At 42.2% G+C, this 15,568-nt stretch overlaps 1 pseudogene; it reads right to left on the reverse strand.

The window, feature by feature from the left end:
• The window catches only part of LOC141272398 (uncharacterized), a 42,816-nt pseudogene that overhangs the window by 5,260 nt on the left and 21,988 nt on the right, over positions 1 to 15,568 (reverse strand).

A 15,568-nucleotide genomic window follows, 5' to 3' on the forward strand; every position in this document is an offset into this window, starting at 1 on the left:
ATCTAGGGAGGTTAGCCACAGTGCTATGGGCTTTACACTTCTTGATGACGCTGAGCACGGAAGACACCGGAACATTCAGGTCTTTGGAGATGGACTTGTAGCCTTGAGATTGCTCATGCTTCCTCACAATTTGGTTTCTCAAGTCCTCAGACAGTTCTTTGGTCTTCTTTCTTTTCTCTATGCTCAATGTGGTACACACAAGGACACAGGACAGAGGTTGAGTCAACTTTAATCCATGTTAACTGGCTGCAAGTGTGATTTAGTTATTGCCAACACCTGTTAGGTGCCACAGGTAAGTTACAGGTGCTGTTAATTACACGAATTAGAGAAGCATCACATGATTTTTCAAACAGTGCCAATACTTTTGTCCACCCCCTTCTTTAGGTTTGGTGTGGAATTATATCCAATTTGGCTTTAGGACAATTCTTTTTGTGTTTTTTCATTGAAGACAAATTAAATGAAGAGAATAATACCAAAGAATTTGTGATTGCAATCATTTTCAGGAAGAAACGGAGTATTATCTGACAGAATTGCAGGGGTGCCAATACTTTTGGCCACCACTGTATGCTGCCAATTTAAATGCCAATATATAATCAGGAATTCTAATAATTAATCCCACAAATACAGTATAATCAGCTGGACTCAGTTTTGGTCCATTCAGCCTTATCAGTCTATCTACAAATCAAAATAAATCTCAAGTTGATAGTAATCTACACAATGTCATATCAGATGCGGCTAAGTAAACCCAAGCATGATCTATGCAGCCTAATCAATACAAATATCAACTCGACGCATTTCTCCTTTTACAAGGTTCATCAGGAGTAATCAATTAGGCAGACTTCATAATCAAAAACTACTTATCTGGCTCCTTCAGTTTCTCAGACATGGCTCAGTAAGGACCCAGCCTCATGATAGGGCGTTTTCTTGTCATCCGAGGAGAAACCCCCGTAACTCCCATACCCTGATAATGGGACAGCTTACCTCACCAAAAGACCCTTCTTATATATGCCTGGGGTGCGATACAGCGTGCGTCTCTCCTGCACGTGCTTTGCTTTCCAGCCATAGCAGGGGATCGCTGTGTGTCTAGAACAACCGGAAATAAGTCACCGGAAGTCACTATAAGTTTCAGGGTGTGTTCCAAACAGCGTAACCACGTCACCGCAGCTTTCTTAGTTAGACCATATGATCGGAAAGCACCGTGCGTTCCACGGTACATTATCCCACCAGAACCACCACTGATCAAATACGGGTGTATGACCTGAGATGTTAAATTATAGTCCCTACATATCCCATTATTCAGACTAGACATTATTCAATATCAATTTGCCCCATGTTATGTTCGCCCTAGGCTTGATTTGTGTAATGAACTTAGTAAGTTCGTTTATATACATATTAATAATATTACAAAACACAAATGAATGCAGATTAACACATATGCACGGAACAGTGGTAAATTAAATTGTACTATTTCATTTAAAAATCCCTCAAATCAGGGCATTCTGTTCCAAATTAAATCACTCATTAAGGCCGATGACATTGATCAGATTAATACGGTCATATTTTAATCATGTAAAATACAAGGGAGTATTTAAATGTAGCATCCAAAATGTAATTGTTCACTCAGCCCATTTGGCTGAAAGGATTTAAATCTATATATCCACATTAGTTTTTTTTGCAGGACCTTTTTATCCCAGTCGCCCTTTCTAATTGAAGGTGTTATTACCTCTATGACTGAGAAAAAGAACGAATTCAAATCACCATGGTGTTTTTCCTTAATGTGCCTTGACATCAGCGTATCCCTGGCATGCTTAATGTCACCAATATGGTCCCCTATCCTCCTCCTAAGCGCCCTTTTCGTCTTGCCAAAGTAATTTAAAGGGCAGGAACATTCTAACAAGTATAGGACCCCTGTCGTCTTACAGTTAGTGAAACGTTTGCTCTTATATCTGGAGCCCGTTCTAACGCTCTCAAAATCATCTCCTACTTTTATATATTTCATTTATTTGTTTGCACTGATAATGTGGTTTGTTGTTTTAATGGTGTCAAGTTTTAAGATACATTTATTAAAAGTTAATTTTTAAATATAAAAATAAAGTACTAAATCAGCGAGCTGTCCATCTCATCACAATCCCTAGCTCCATTCACTGCTGTTTAACTATTTACATGCCGGAGCAATGGTTACATGGTTAAGACCTCTGTGCACATGACAAAATCGTGGAGTGCCGATGGGTTACCGTGAAAGCTGGGTGCTCAATGAAGGCCCTGTCGACATAATTTCTGTGCTCCTTTTAATTTCTTTATATTCTGCAAAACCAGTATTAATAATAAAAAATAAGTAATGTAAATAGTTAAATTTAATTGAAAAGTGTGTGTGTGTATATATATATATATATATATATATATATATATATATATATATACACACATACATACATACACACACACACACACACACACACACACACACACACACACACACACACACACACACTACAGACCAAAAGTTTGGACACACCTTCTCATTTAAAGATTTTTCTGTATTTTCATGACTATTAAAAGTGTACATTCACACTGAAGGCATCAAAACTATGAATTAACACATGTGGAATTATATACTTAACAAAAAAGTGTGAAACAACTGAAAATATGTCTTATATTCTAGGTTCTTCAAAGTAGCCACCTTTTGCTTTGATGACTGCTTTGCACACTCTTGGCATTCTCTTGATGAGCTTCAAGAGGTAGTCACCGGAAATGGTTTCCACTTCACAGGTGTGCCCTGTCAGGTTTAATAAGTGGGATTTCTTGCCTTATAAATGGGGTTGGGACCATCAGTTGTGTTGTGCAGAAGTCTGGTGGATACACAGCTGATAGTCCTACTGAATAGACTGTTAGAATTTGTATTATGGCAAGAAAAAAGCAGCTAAGTAAAGAAAAACGAGTGGCCATCATTACTTTAAGAAATGAAGGTCAGTCAGTCCGAAAAATTGGGCAAACTTTGAATGTGTCCCCAAATGCAGTTGCAAAAACCATCAAGCACTACAAAGAAACTGGCTCACATGAGGACCGCCCCAGGAAAGGAAGACCAAGAGTCACCTCTGCTTCTGAGGATGTTTATCCGAGTAACCAGCCTCAGAAATCGCAGGTTAACAGCAGCTCAGATTAGAGACCAGGTCAATGCCACACAGAGTTCTAGCAGCAGACACATCTCTTCAACAACTGTTAAGAGGAGACTTTGTGCAGCAGGCCTTCATGGTAAAATAGCTGCTAGGAAACCACTGCTAAGGACAGGCAACAAGCAGAAGAGACTTGTTTGGGCTAAACAACACAAGGAATGGACATTAGACCAGTGGAAATCTGTGCTTTGGTCTGATGAGTCCAATTTTGAGATCTTTGGTTCCAACCACCGTGTCTTTGTGCGACACAGAAAAGGTGAACGGATGGACTCTACATGCCTGGTTCCCACCGTGAAGCATGGAGGAGGAGGTGTGATGGTGTAGGGGTGCTTTGCTGGTGACACTGTTGGGGATTTATTCAAAATTGAAGGCATACTGAACCAGCATGGCTACCACAGCATCTTGCAGCGGCATGCTATTCCATCCGGTTTGCGTTTAGTTGGACCATCATTTATTTTTCAACAGGACAATGACCCCAAACACACCTCCAGGCTGTGTAAGGGCTATTTGACCAAGAAGGAGAGTGATGGGGTGCTACACTAGATGACCTGGCCTCCACAGTCACCAGACCTGAACCCAATCGAGATGGTTTGGGGTGAGCTGGACCGCAGAGTGAAGGCAAACGGCCAACAAGTGCTAAGCATCTCTAGGAACTCCTTCAAGATTGTTGGAAGACCATTTCCTTTGACTACCTCTTGAAGCTTATCAAGAGAATGCCAAGAGTGTGCAAAGCAGTCATCAAAGCAAAAGGTGGCTACTTTGAAGAACCTAGAATATAAGACATATTTTCAGTTGTTTCACACTTTTTTGTTAAGTATATAATTCCACATGTGTTAATTCATAGTTTTGATGCCTTCAGTGTGAATGTACACTTTTAATAGTCATGAAAATACAGAAAAATCTTTAAATGAGAAGGTGTGTCCAAACTTTTGGTCTGTACTGTATATAAATATATATATATATATTTATTGTTAGGGAAATATTGAGGAATAATGAAAGTCTGTCATAGATATTGACCATTTCTCCCTCATTACCCTTTTGCCCAGCACAAAGCCCCAATTAACACATCCATGAGTAAGAGCCTACACAAACAAATGGCAGCCAAGAGGTGCCACCAAGCTACTTAGAATGCTGGAAGACACAGGGGGTGATTAAAACGCAGGATTGCCATAATTTGTGTGTAATTGGGAAAACTTGTTTCCCAAGCTGCAAACAGACATTTATAGACACTTCGACTCCGAAATGAAATATGAAATATTGTACGTTTCATATGTCCGACAATAGTGGGACCTATATTTTTAGTGGCAGGGATAGCCGACGAATGTACCCATAGTTTTTCATGGCTGTAAGCAGAATCAGGGAGCTGTAGCGCAAAAACACCAGAATAGCAGACTGCAGCTATGCGATGTGTGTCCTCTTTATGAAGGTAAAATCATAATAGAAAATATGATATCACTTTTGGGCTTCTGGGATCAACGAGCGAAGAGTTATCCCAAAAAACAGGTTTATAATACAAATCTGAAGGGTGGAGCCCAGCCCCTGTGATGTCATCACAGGGGGGGGGTCTCTCCCTTCAGCATAAAATAGTTTGTTTAGGCTGAAGCCATGTTCTTTGCCCGGGTGTATATGTCTATCATAGCGGAGGACCCTGTTCGATAACAGTTTAAATGGAGCGTCTCCCCTCCACCTATATTGAATCGTCGCAGCGGCCTTTATAGTGCAAGTTTCTCTCCTTTTATCCTGTTTTATTTGTGTAACTGCTTATGTATTTTAATGTCTCCTTTGTAACATCCTTGTATATATTTTTCTTAAACACTGCCTCCCTTTTGGATTAAATATAAAATTTAATAGTTCTGTTTCTTTTGTCCTGTAATCGTTCCTTTCCCCGAAGCCTTATACGCTACCAAAACGCAGGCGTCCGGCCAGGCCTGTATTATATTTCAAACTCGACCAGTGGTGGCAGTGTATAATATTAATAATCGGGCTATCGTGAAGCTGACAGTGATCGTACAGAGGGCGTAAACACTTGTTCCATGCTTTGGAACCCAGAGGTGTGACGCCATACGCTCACTGGTCTCTTGCCGATACCTACGCAGCGAGTAGTCTGGATATTATAATATATATATATATATATATATATATATATATATATATATATATATATATATATATATATATATATATATATATATATATATATATATATATATATACATACATATACATACATACATACATACATACATACACAGTACAGACCAAAAGTTTGGACACACCTTCTCATTTAAAGATTTTTCTGTATTTTCATGACTTTGAAAATTGTACATTCACACTGAAGGCATCAAAACTGTGAAATAACACATGTGGAATTATATACTTAACAAAAAAGTGTGAAACAACTGAAAATATGTCTTATATTCTAGGTTCTTCAAAGTAGCCACCTTTTGCTTTGATGACTGCTTTGCACACTCTTGGCATTCTCTTGATGAGCTTCAAGAGGTAGTCACCGGAAATGGTTTTCACTTCACAGGTGTGTCCTGTAAGGTTTAATAAGTGGGATTTCTTGCCTTATAAATGGGGTTGGGACCATCAGTTGTGTTGTGCAGAAGTCAGGTGGATACACAGCTGATAGTCCTACTGAATAGACTGTTAGAATTTGTATTATGGCAAGAAAAAAGCAGCTAAGTAAAGAAAAACGAGTGGCCATCATTACTTTAAGAAATGAAGGTCAATCAGTCCGAAAAATTGGGCAAACTCTGAAAGTGTCCCCAAGTGCAGTTGCAAAAACCATCAAGCGCTACAAAGAAACTGGCTCACATGAGGACCGCCCCAGGAAAGGAAGACCAAGAGGTACCTCTGCTTCTGAGGATAAGTTTATCCGAGTCACCAGCCTCAGAAATCGCAGGTTAACAGCAGCTCAGATTAGAGACCAGGTCAAGGCCACACAGAGTTCTAGCAGCAGACACATCTTTACAACAACTGTTAAGAGGAGACTTTGTGCAGCAGGCCTTCATGGTAAAATAGCTGCTATGAAAACACTGCTAAGGACAGGCAACAAGCAGAAGAGACTTGTTTGGGCTAAAGAACACAAGGAATGGACATTAGACCAGTGGAAATCTGTGCTTTGGTCTGATGAGTCCAAATTTGAGATCTTTGGTTCCAACCACCGTGTATTTGTGCGAAGCAGAAAAGGTGAACGGATGGACTCTACATGCCTGGTTCCCGCCGTGAAGCATGGAGGAGGAGTTGTGATGGTGTGGGGGTGCTTTGCTGGTGACACTGTTGGGGATTTATTCAAAATTGAAGGCATACTGAACCAGCATGGCTACAACAGCATCTTGCAGCTGCATGCTATTCCATCCGGTTTGCGTTTAGTTGGACCATCAATTATTTTCAACAGGACAATGACCCCAAACACACCTCCAGGCTGTGTAAGGGCTATTTGACCAAGAAGGAGAGTGATTTGGTGCTATGCCTGATGACCTGACCTCCACAGTCACCAGATCTGAACCCAATCGAGATGGTTTGGAGTGAGCTGGACCGCAGAGTGAAGGTAAAAGGGCCAACAAGTGCTAAGCATCTCTGGGAACTCCTTCAAGATTGTTGGAAGACCATTTCCGGTAACTACCTCTGGAAGCTCATCAAGAGAATGCCAAGATGCAAAAGGTGGCTACTTTGAAGGACCTAGAAAATAAGACATATTTTCAGTTGTTTCACACTTTTTTGTTAAGTATATAATTCCACATGTGTTAATTCATAGTTTTGATGCCTTCAGTGTGAATGTACAATTTTCAAAGTCATGAAAATACAGAAAATGTTTAAATAAGAAGGTGTGTCCAAACTTTTGGTCTGTACTGTATATTATATATATTATATATATATATATATATTGTGGTAGATCGGCTCACTCGGCTATGCATTGAGGTATGAAGGGAACACTGTCTCTTTAAATTTTCAGTTGGTTTATTGAGCAACATAAACCAATTTAAGGTTCATGGAAAATAAATACAGCCCATCCGGCCTAACGGCAAAACAAAATAAGCAAAGAGTCCAGCAAAGTCCTTGCACCGGCCGGGGTCCGGTCACTCAGGCTCACAGGCATCACGTGACACCCGGCTGCAGCCGGCTCTGACATCCGCTTATGTCACGACAAGTGCTGGCAGCAGCCGGGGGTCGCGATCTTCCTGGTTCCAGGTGGATGCCAGGCTGTGGGTGGGGTTACCCCCCCCCCGCGTCACATCCGGCATCCACCGCACGCTCAGCCTCTCCACATTCATTGGGAAAGCACGTGGTGGATGCCGGGTGTGAGTCCCTATGTACAGAATTTTTTTCAGGCGCTGGCTCACATATAAGATGACCCCAACCCTGTCTCCCTGGCCCAGCCTACACTATGTCAGCTTCGGAAGGGACACCGGCCTGAGGAGAATTTCTCAGAGTTTTAGAGGTGGTCACCAATACTAACTGGAATGACCCCGCACTTCATAGCCAGTTCATTCAAGGGTTATCGGTAAGGGTAAATAATGCCTTTGCCCTACATGAGACTCTGGTCTCCCAGGAGGTGGCCATGTATTTGGCCATCCATGTGGACCGCTGTCTTCATCAGAGACATAAGGAGACACTCCAATTTGCGAGGGGCCCAGAGTCAAGGATGTCTGGGACTGAGTCTACCATGGAATCCAAGCGGTTGGGTGGTGCGGCACATCCTGTTAGTCCAACAGTAGTTCAGAGTAAAGTGGGAGTGTGTATATTCTGTGGTGGAAAGGGTCATTTTTTTTGGGTGCGTATCCTTCCATATTCCCCCATAAACAGCCACTGGAAAACTAAGGTACCTGGGTTGCTGGAGGTTGGCAACCCGGGTGTACTTATTTCCTCAGTTGGTAGATATCAATTTTTTCTACTGGCCGAGATTAATCTCTGCAAAGATAAGGTAGTAATTTCTGCCTTTCTGGACAGTGGGGCGCGTTTTGATTTGATTGACACTAGGTTCATTCAGGCCCATGGGCTCAAACCACAATTATCTAAATCAATACCCATTATCGCTTTTGACTCAAGTCGTTAAGATGTTGAATCTACATGTAGGGGCCATGCACTCAGAATTTACAGACTTATGTGCTAGAGGGTCTGCCCTGTGGTCCTAGGATTACCTTGGCTTAAGATACACAACCCTGTGGTAGACTGGCAGACTCAAAAGGTGGTTAAATGGAGCGAATATTGCCAGGAACACTGCTTGGGCACCCGGCTTGCCAGAGTGGCTGCCCAATCTCTGCCTGAATACCTGTCTGACTTTGGGGATCTGTTTTCGGAATAGGGGTGTCAGGAACTTCCTCCACATCGTTCTTATGACTGCGCCGTTAATATTATTCCTGGGACAAAGTTGTCAAAGAGCAGATTATACAATATCTCTGGTCCAGAGGGGCAGGCCATGAAGGACTCACTGAAAGTCTGGCAAAGGGTCAAATCAGACCTTTGTCATCTCCCGCTGCTGCAGGGTTTTTCTTTGTCAAGAAAAAAGTCGGGGAACTCAAATCTCGCAAACTCAATCGGATCACGGTCCGGGATCCATATCCTCTCCCTCTCATTTTGGACCTCTTTAATCAGATTGTGGGAGCCAAATAGTTTTCTAAACTAGATCTCATGGGGGCTTATAATCTCATTCGCATCAAGGAGGGGGATGAGTGGAAAACAGCCTTCAATATACCTGAGGGACACAATGAGAACCTTGTGGTGCAATTTGGGTTGACTAATTCTCCCACCATCTTTCTACACTTGACAATTTTACTCACCTAGCATGCAGGTTTGTTGTGATCTTCCTTGATGACATTTTGATTTATTCACTTGACCTCCAGTCACATCAGGTACATGTCAGGCAGGTCCTTCAGATACTCAGAGACAATAAATTATTTGTCAAACCAGAGAAATGCATGTTCTCGGTTTAGGAGATCCCTTTTCTAGGTTAGTTTTTTTTAATCGCCCATCGGTTTTCGCATGCATCCGGCAAAAGTCCAGGCGGTACTGGATTGGGATCGTCCTGAGGACCTCAAAGCCTTACAAAGGTTCTTGGGTTTCGCCAACTACTACCGAAAGTTTATCAACGGTTTTTCAGTGGTGGCCAAACCTTTGACGGATATGACCAGGAAAGGGACAGACTTTTCCAAATGGTCCAGTCCGTCCCAGGAGGCTTTTGATACCTTGAAAAGATGCCTCCACATGTTTCATCCCGACTACACAGGTAGGCACAAAGTCAACTGTGACTTTATTTTATATGATCCTTTTCTTTTATACATGCTATATTCACATCACATTGGGTGCACAGTACTATATATATATATATATATATCTCTCTATCTGTTTCATTTCTATTTTCACATCCCCACGCACAAAGGCAGTTAGTGCATTTATTCATGCAGCTTTTGTGCTTATATAGGACAGTGAAAGCACTTGTGCATAGTAAACATATTTTATTACAATACTTGCCCATTTATAACTCATGGAATAATACGGTTGCAAAAGCTCCCATAAAGAAAAATAGGAGAAAAAGAACAATTCATTGACAAATAGAAGTTTATTCTATAAAAATACCAAACAAGTGCATCAATGCACAATATCACAAATTATGTTGGCGGTGGATGAACAATACGGCTAGGGACAACAGGAGATCTTATAAGTACATGAGAAAGAGACATAATCCCTCAAAGGATCCCCCACAATGAACGCCTATATATAGAAAAACTCAGAATCTGGTTTAAGATAAAAACAGAAGCTATAGAAAGGAACAGAGATGAAAGATTACGGACCATGGCAAGAACTGGGGTCCCTAAGTATATTAATGTATATACCTGGGTTAACCATTCAGATGTCCCTCCACTTTATAGAAATCAAGAAAGTGGATTTAGGCTGAGTGGTTAAAACATCCCACACGATGGTCAGGGTGTCACGGCAGAAGACTTTATAAGACCCCTGATCCCATAATACACCGCAAGGTCCTTACTGGACTGATATATGACCATCTATGATATTCCTGTCACTAGTTATCACAAGACACAAGTTATCGTGAGTCACAAATAGCGTTGGTGAAATAGTCTATACCTTGTGACATGATGACGACAATGTGAAGGCCCAAAGAGGGAAAAAGATATCGCACCCCGATGCGCGTTTTGCCTGCGTGGCTTCTTCAGGAGGAGTGGCTAATGATGAGGAGGTGGGTGTTTATATAGTGATGAGCGATGACATGCAGCCAATCGGCGTGCTGCTATACATGATGCCGCGCCCACCAGCGGCAGGGCGCGCCTGAGCATATAGAACGCAATGAGACGGAGGACACCCGTCATCCATCTCATTGCCACGGCAACCCAGTGCCGCCCACAACGCTGGAAAGGCACGGCAGCGAATGAACAGAGCACGTCCATGCTGTCATGAAGAAGACCCATACCAAAATATGGATGGGCCAGTGGTACCTGCGGTGATGTCGAGAGGAGCACATACCTGGCTAAGCCGGGTGGCCAGCCCAACTCACCCAGGGGCGCCATCTCGATCACCTCATCACGGAATAACCAAGATGGTCGCAGAGAAAGGTAACAGTTTGATGTGAACACATTACAAGTACAGGGGCCTCAGCCTGACCGGACAGAACCATAAATCAGTAATAATCTACAATATGCAAAATTCAAGTGATGGTACATAACCATGTGCAAGGCTATACAGTCAAACCGGCCATGCAATATAACAATAAGAATTTACACTGTCCCGCATATTATCAATAATAGTGTAAGGCTGTGTGCCCACGATGCGTTTTTTAAGCATTTCCGCAGCGGCAAAAACGCTGCAGAAACGCTTAAAAAAAAAGATGGTAGAAGGTCTGCCATGTTTCCCAATGATAATCCGCATGTGCTGTGCACATGCTACGGAAATTTCCGCTGCGGATTATCATTGCGGAAAAAAATGCAGCACTACCAATTATTTTGCGGAAGCGCGGCGTTTTCGCCGCCATTGACTTGCATTAGAACGCATGGAATCTGCATCCCTGCATCTGTAGATGCGGAATCCAAGCGTTTCAATGTGCGGATGGTACCCGGGTGTGGAGGACAGGAGACTCTCCTCCGGACCCGGGTACCATAGAACCTGTAAAAAAAAGAATAAAATAAAAGATAAATATTATACTCCCCTTCTGATGGCCCCCGGTCTTCTTGCCGGCAGATCGCGGTGGACTTAAGGACCTGCGCTTACATCATTTAGTCATGTGACGGCAGGTCCTTCAGTATACCGCGAGCTGCCGGCAAGAAGACCGGGGGCCATCAGAAGGTAAGTATAGATTTATTTTTTTATATTCTTTGGGGTCACCATATATATAAATCCATGCCGTTTGCATGGATTTATATAGTGTGACCAAGTTGTCAAGCACTTTCCAAGTGATGCTAAAATCGTATGGAAAGCGCTTGTCAACCCGCATGCGGAAATGCAAGTGAAGAACGCTTCACTTCCGCTTGTCCCTGGCAGGAAAACGCATTTACAATCCGCATGTACAATCCGCATGCGTTTTTTCTGCCAGGGAGATGCAGAAACGCTCAAAAAAAATCCAGAGCATTTCTGCATTTTGGGCACATAGCCTAAGCCTGTCCAGATAAGCTGATACTGTTCTCAGCTTTACTAGACCAATTTAAATGTGTAAGCCAAGGCTGCAACCAGGGCTGTAGAGCTGGAGTCTTAGTCATGGAGTTGGAGTCGGAGTCCATTTTGATGGATTCGGAATCTGAGTCGGTATAAAATGGACCGACTCCAACTCCTAAAATATATAATAAATTGGGTACAGTAGTTCAATGCAGTTTGTGGGGAATATTTTTTCATAAGAATTTGGGAAAGTTATGAAATGTCCTATAAATGTCTGTCCTATTCCTGATCTCAGGGTCTAGACTTTTAGCTGAGCTGAATCTGTGCTACACTAAATTCATCACTTACACTTGGGCCGTGTATGAGGGAGTCGTGGAGGCAAGGTCAGAGTTGGAGTTGGTGTCATGGAAATTGAGGAGTCGGAGGTTTGGCTTACCGACTGCACAGCCCTGGCAGCAACGATATATAGCAAGTTGTCAGGGGTTCACAAGATCCCAATTACTTACAGAGACCACCCACTGTGATCTCTTGAGCAAACAGCTCTCTGCTTCCCCCTATCGTCGGGAAAATTGCACGATTAGTCGACGATCAATATAGGAGGCTGCAGGCTGTTCTCACTAAGTAGTTATCAGCAAGCTAGCAGTGAGCCTTCGGCGTACACACCCCTTCCAACACATGGAATATATGTATATGCCCATGCGCTATCACTGATAGCCTCACGATAACCCACTTAATATTATTCGCTGCCACCACCGATCAATTTTAAAGTATAATACAGGCCTGATCGGACGCCTGCGTTCTGGTAGCGTATGGCTTCGGGGGAGGAACAATTACAGGACAAAAGAAACAGGACTATTACATTTTATATTTAATCCAAAAGGGGAGGCAGTGTTCATGAAAAATATACAAAAGGTTTTACAAAAAAAGACAATACAGTACAGAATATACAGTTACACAAAATAAATGGGATTAAAGAAGAACTTGCTATAAAGATCGCAGAGACAATTCAGTTTAGCTGGAGGGAAGCGCTCCAATGCCCGTTCAGCGAACATGACCCAATGCAACATATCAATATGTAACTCTCAACATGAGTATGGACCCATCCTCAGCTGGGTCTTTTATGCCGAAGGGGGGGACCAGCCCACACACCCCCTGTGATGACATCACGTGGGCGGGGCTCCATCCTTCATGTTTTTATTAAAATATCTAACTTTCGCGATAACTTCTCGCTGGTTGTTCGCAGAAGCTCACAAGTGATGCCATATTTTGTATTACGAATTTACCTTTCTTTAGAGACCACACATGGCATAGCTGGGGTCTGCGGGTTTTATATGGTGCTTCATGGACATGTTTTACTTTTAATCTGTTCGCTTCTCTAGATTCAAGTTTTTTCCCATGTGACGTTGCTGTATATTCTCTTGATGACTGTTCATGGAAATTGGACCTGCCCTTGATGTTATCTTAAGACTTTGAAGACATATTTTAAAGTGCATTTTTCTATTGTAAGGACTCTTCAGCTTTGGGACTACTACAACTGTCTCCGTGGACCTCTTTTTGGCCCGGTCTGTTTTGCTGCATGAGTCTGTTCATTTGCTTGCTATATATAGTTGAAGCCTCGGCTTGCACATTTAAATTGGTCTAGTAAAGGTGAGAACAATATCAGCTTATCTGGATCGGCTTACACTATTATTGATAATATGCGGGACAGTGTAAATTCTTATTGTTATATTGCATGGCGGTTTGACTGTATAGCCTTGCACATGGTTATGTACCATCACTTGAATTCCGCATATTGTAGATTATTACTGATTTATGGTTCTGTCCGGTCAGGCTGAGGCCCCTGTACTTGTAATGTGTTCACATCAAACTGTTACCTTTCTCTGCGACCATCCTGGTTATTCCGTGATGAGGTGATCGAGATGGCGCCCCTACGTGAGTTGGGCTGGCCACCCGGCTTAGCCAGGTATGTGCGCCTCTCGACATCACCGCAGGTACCACTGGCCCATCCATATTCCGGTACGGGTCCTCTTCATGACAGCATGCACATGCTCTGCTCATGCGCTGCTGTGCCTCTCCGGCGTCGTGGGCGGCGCTGGGTTGCCGTGGCAATGAGATGGATGATGGATGTCCTCTGTCTCATTGCGTCCGATATGCTCGGGCGCGCCCTGCCGATGGTGGGCGTGACATTATGAATAGCAGCGCGCCGATTGGCTGCATGTCATCGCTCGTCTCTATATAAACACCCACCTCCTCATCATTAGCCACTCCTCCTGAAGAAGCCACGCGCGTCGGGGCGCAATATCTCTTTTCCTATTTGGACCTTCACATTGTCGTCATCATGTCACAAGGTATACACTATTTCCCCAAAGCTAATTGTGACTCATGATAACTTGTGTCTTGTGCTAACTGGTGACAGGAATATCATAGATGCTCATATATCAGTCCAGTAAGGACCTTGCGGTGTATTATGGGATCAGGGATCTTATAAAGTCTTCTGCCGTGACACCCTGACCATTGTGTGGGATGTTTTAACCACTCAGCCTGAATCCACTTTCTTGATTTCTATAAAGTCGGTGACATCTGAATGGTTAACCCAGGTATATACATAAATATACTTAGGGACCCCAGTTCTTGCACATGGTCCGTAATCTTTCATCGCTGTTCCTTTCTATAGCTTCTGTTTTTATCTTAAACCAGATTCTGAGCATTTCTATATATAGGTGTTCATTGTGGGGGATCCTTTGAGGGATTATGTCTCTTTCTCAGGCACTTTTAAGATCTCCTATTGTCCCTAGCAGTATTGCTCATCCACCGCCACCATAATTTGTGATATTGTGTATTGATACACTTGTTTGGTATTTTCATAGAATAAACTTCTATTCGTCAATTAATTGTTCTTTTTCCCATGTTTTTGTTTATGGGAGTTTTTTAACCGTGTTATTCCATATGAGGTTTAAATGGGCATGTATTTCCCTGTTCTGTTAGGTATATACTTCATAGGGGGATTTTTTGTATAGGTTAACATATTTTATTACAATTTAATCTAAGTGAATGATGTCATTCAAAACTACAGCTCATCCTGGAAATAACAAGCCTCGTACAACACACAATAAAAATATGGTTCTTGGAACAAGTACCAGTAAAAAAAAAAGAAGTCTGCCAGAACATGGAGGAATAAGGGGAGGAAAAAGAAGAAAAAAGTGTAGAAATGAAAATTTCATAAACAGATTAAGGACTGCAGGGATTTTTTATTTTTGCACCACTGTGTTCAGGTGACCATAACTTTTCATTTTTCAATCCGCCTAGTTTTACGAGGCCTTGTTTCCTTGTTTTTGGAGGAATGATTTGTATTTTCCAGTTGTGACATTTAAGGGTTCGTATAACTTACAAATTAACTCATATTAACTCTTGGTGGGGGGGGGGGGGGGGTAGAAACAATTCTGCCATTGACTTTCTGTACATTTATGCCCCTCCCTGTGCGGCATAACTAACCGGGTCCTTACGATTACAGCGAACGGTTTTTTACAACTTTTGCACAAAAAAAATCCACTTTTTATGGCAAGAAAATACTTAGTTCCAAGAACTTCATTGTCTGATTATTTTTCTTTCACGATGAGTCACAATTTTTAATTTCGGGGCAGCTGTAAAGGATTCAATTTTTTTTTCTTTTTTGGGAAAGGGTAATAGCTGTCAAAATAATATATTAACTTTACTATCTGGGTTACACTTTATAGTTACACTTTTCTAAAAAAAATTAATTAAAAATTAATTTTTTATCCCTGTCCACTTAC

This window comes from Phyllobates terribilis, unplaced genomic scaffold (genome assembly GCF_046119375.1).
Source record: "Phyllobates terribilis strain yellow unplaced genomic scaffold, ASM4611937v1 Scaffold_1__5_contigs__length_1240528914, whole genome shotgun sequence".
NCBI lineage: Eukaryota > Metazoa > Chordata > Amphibia > Anura > Dendrobatidae > Phyllobates > Phyllobates terribilis.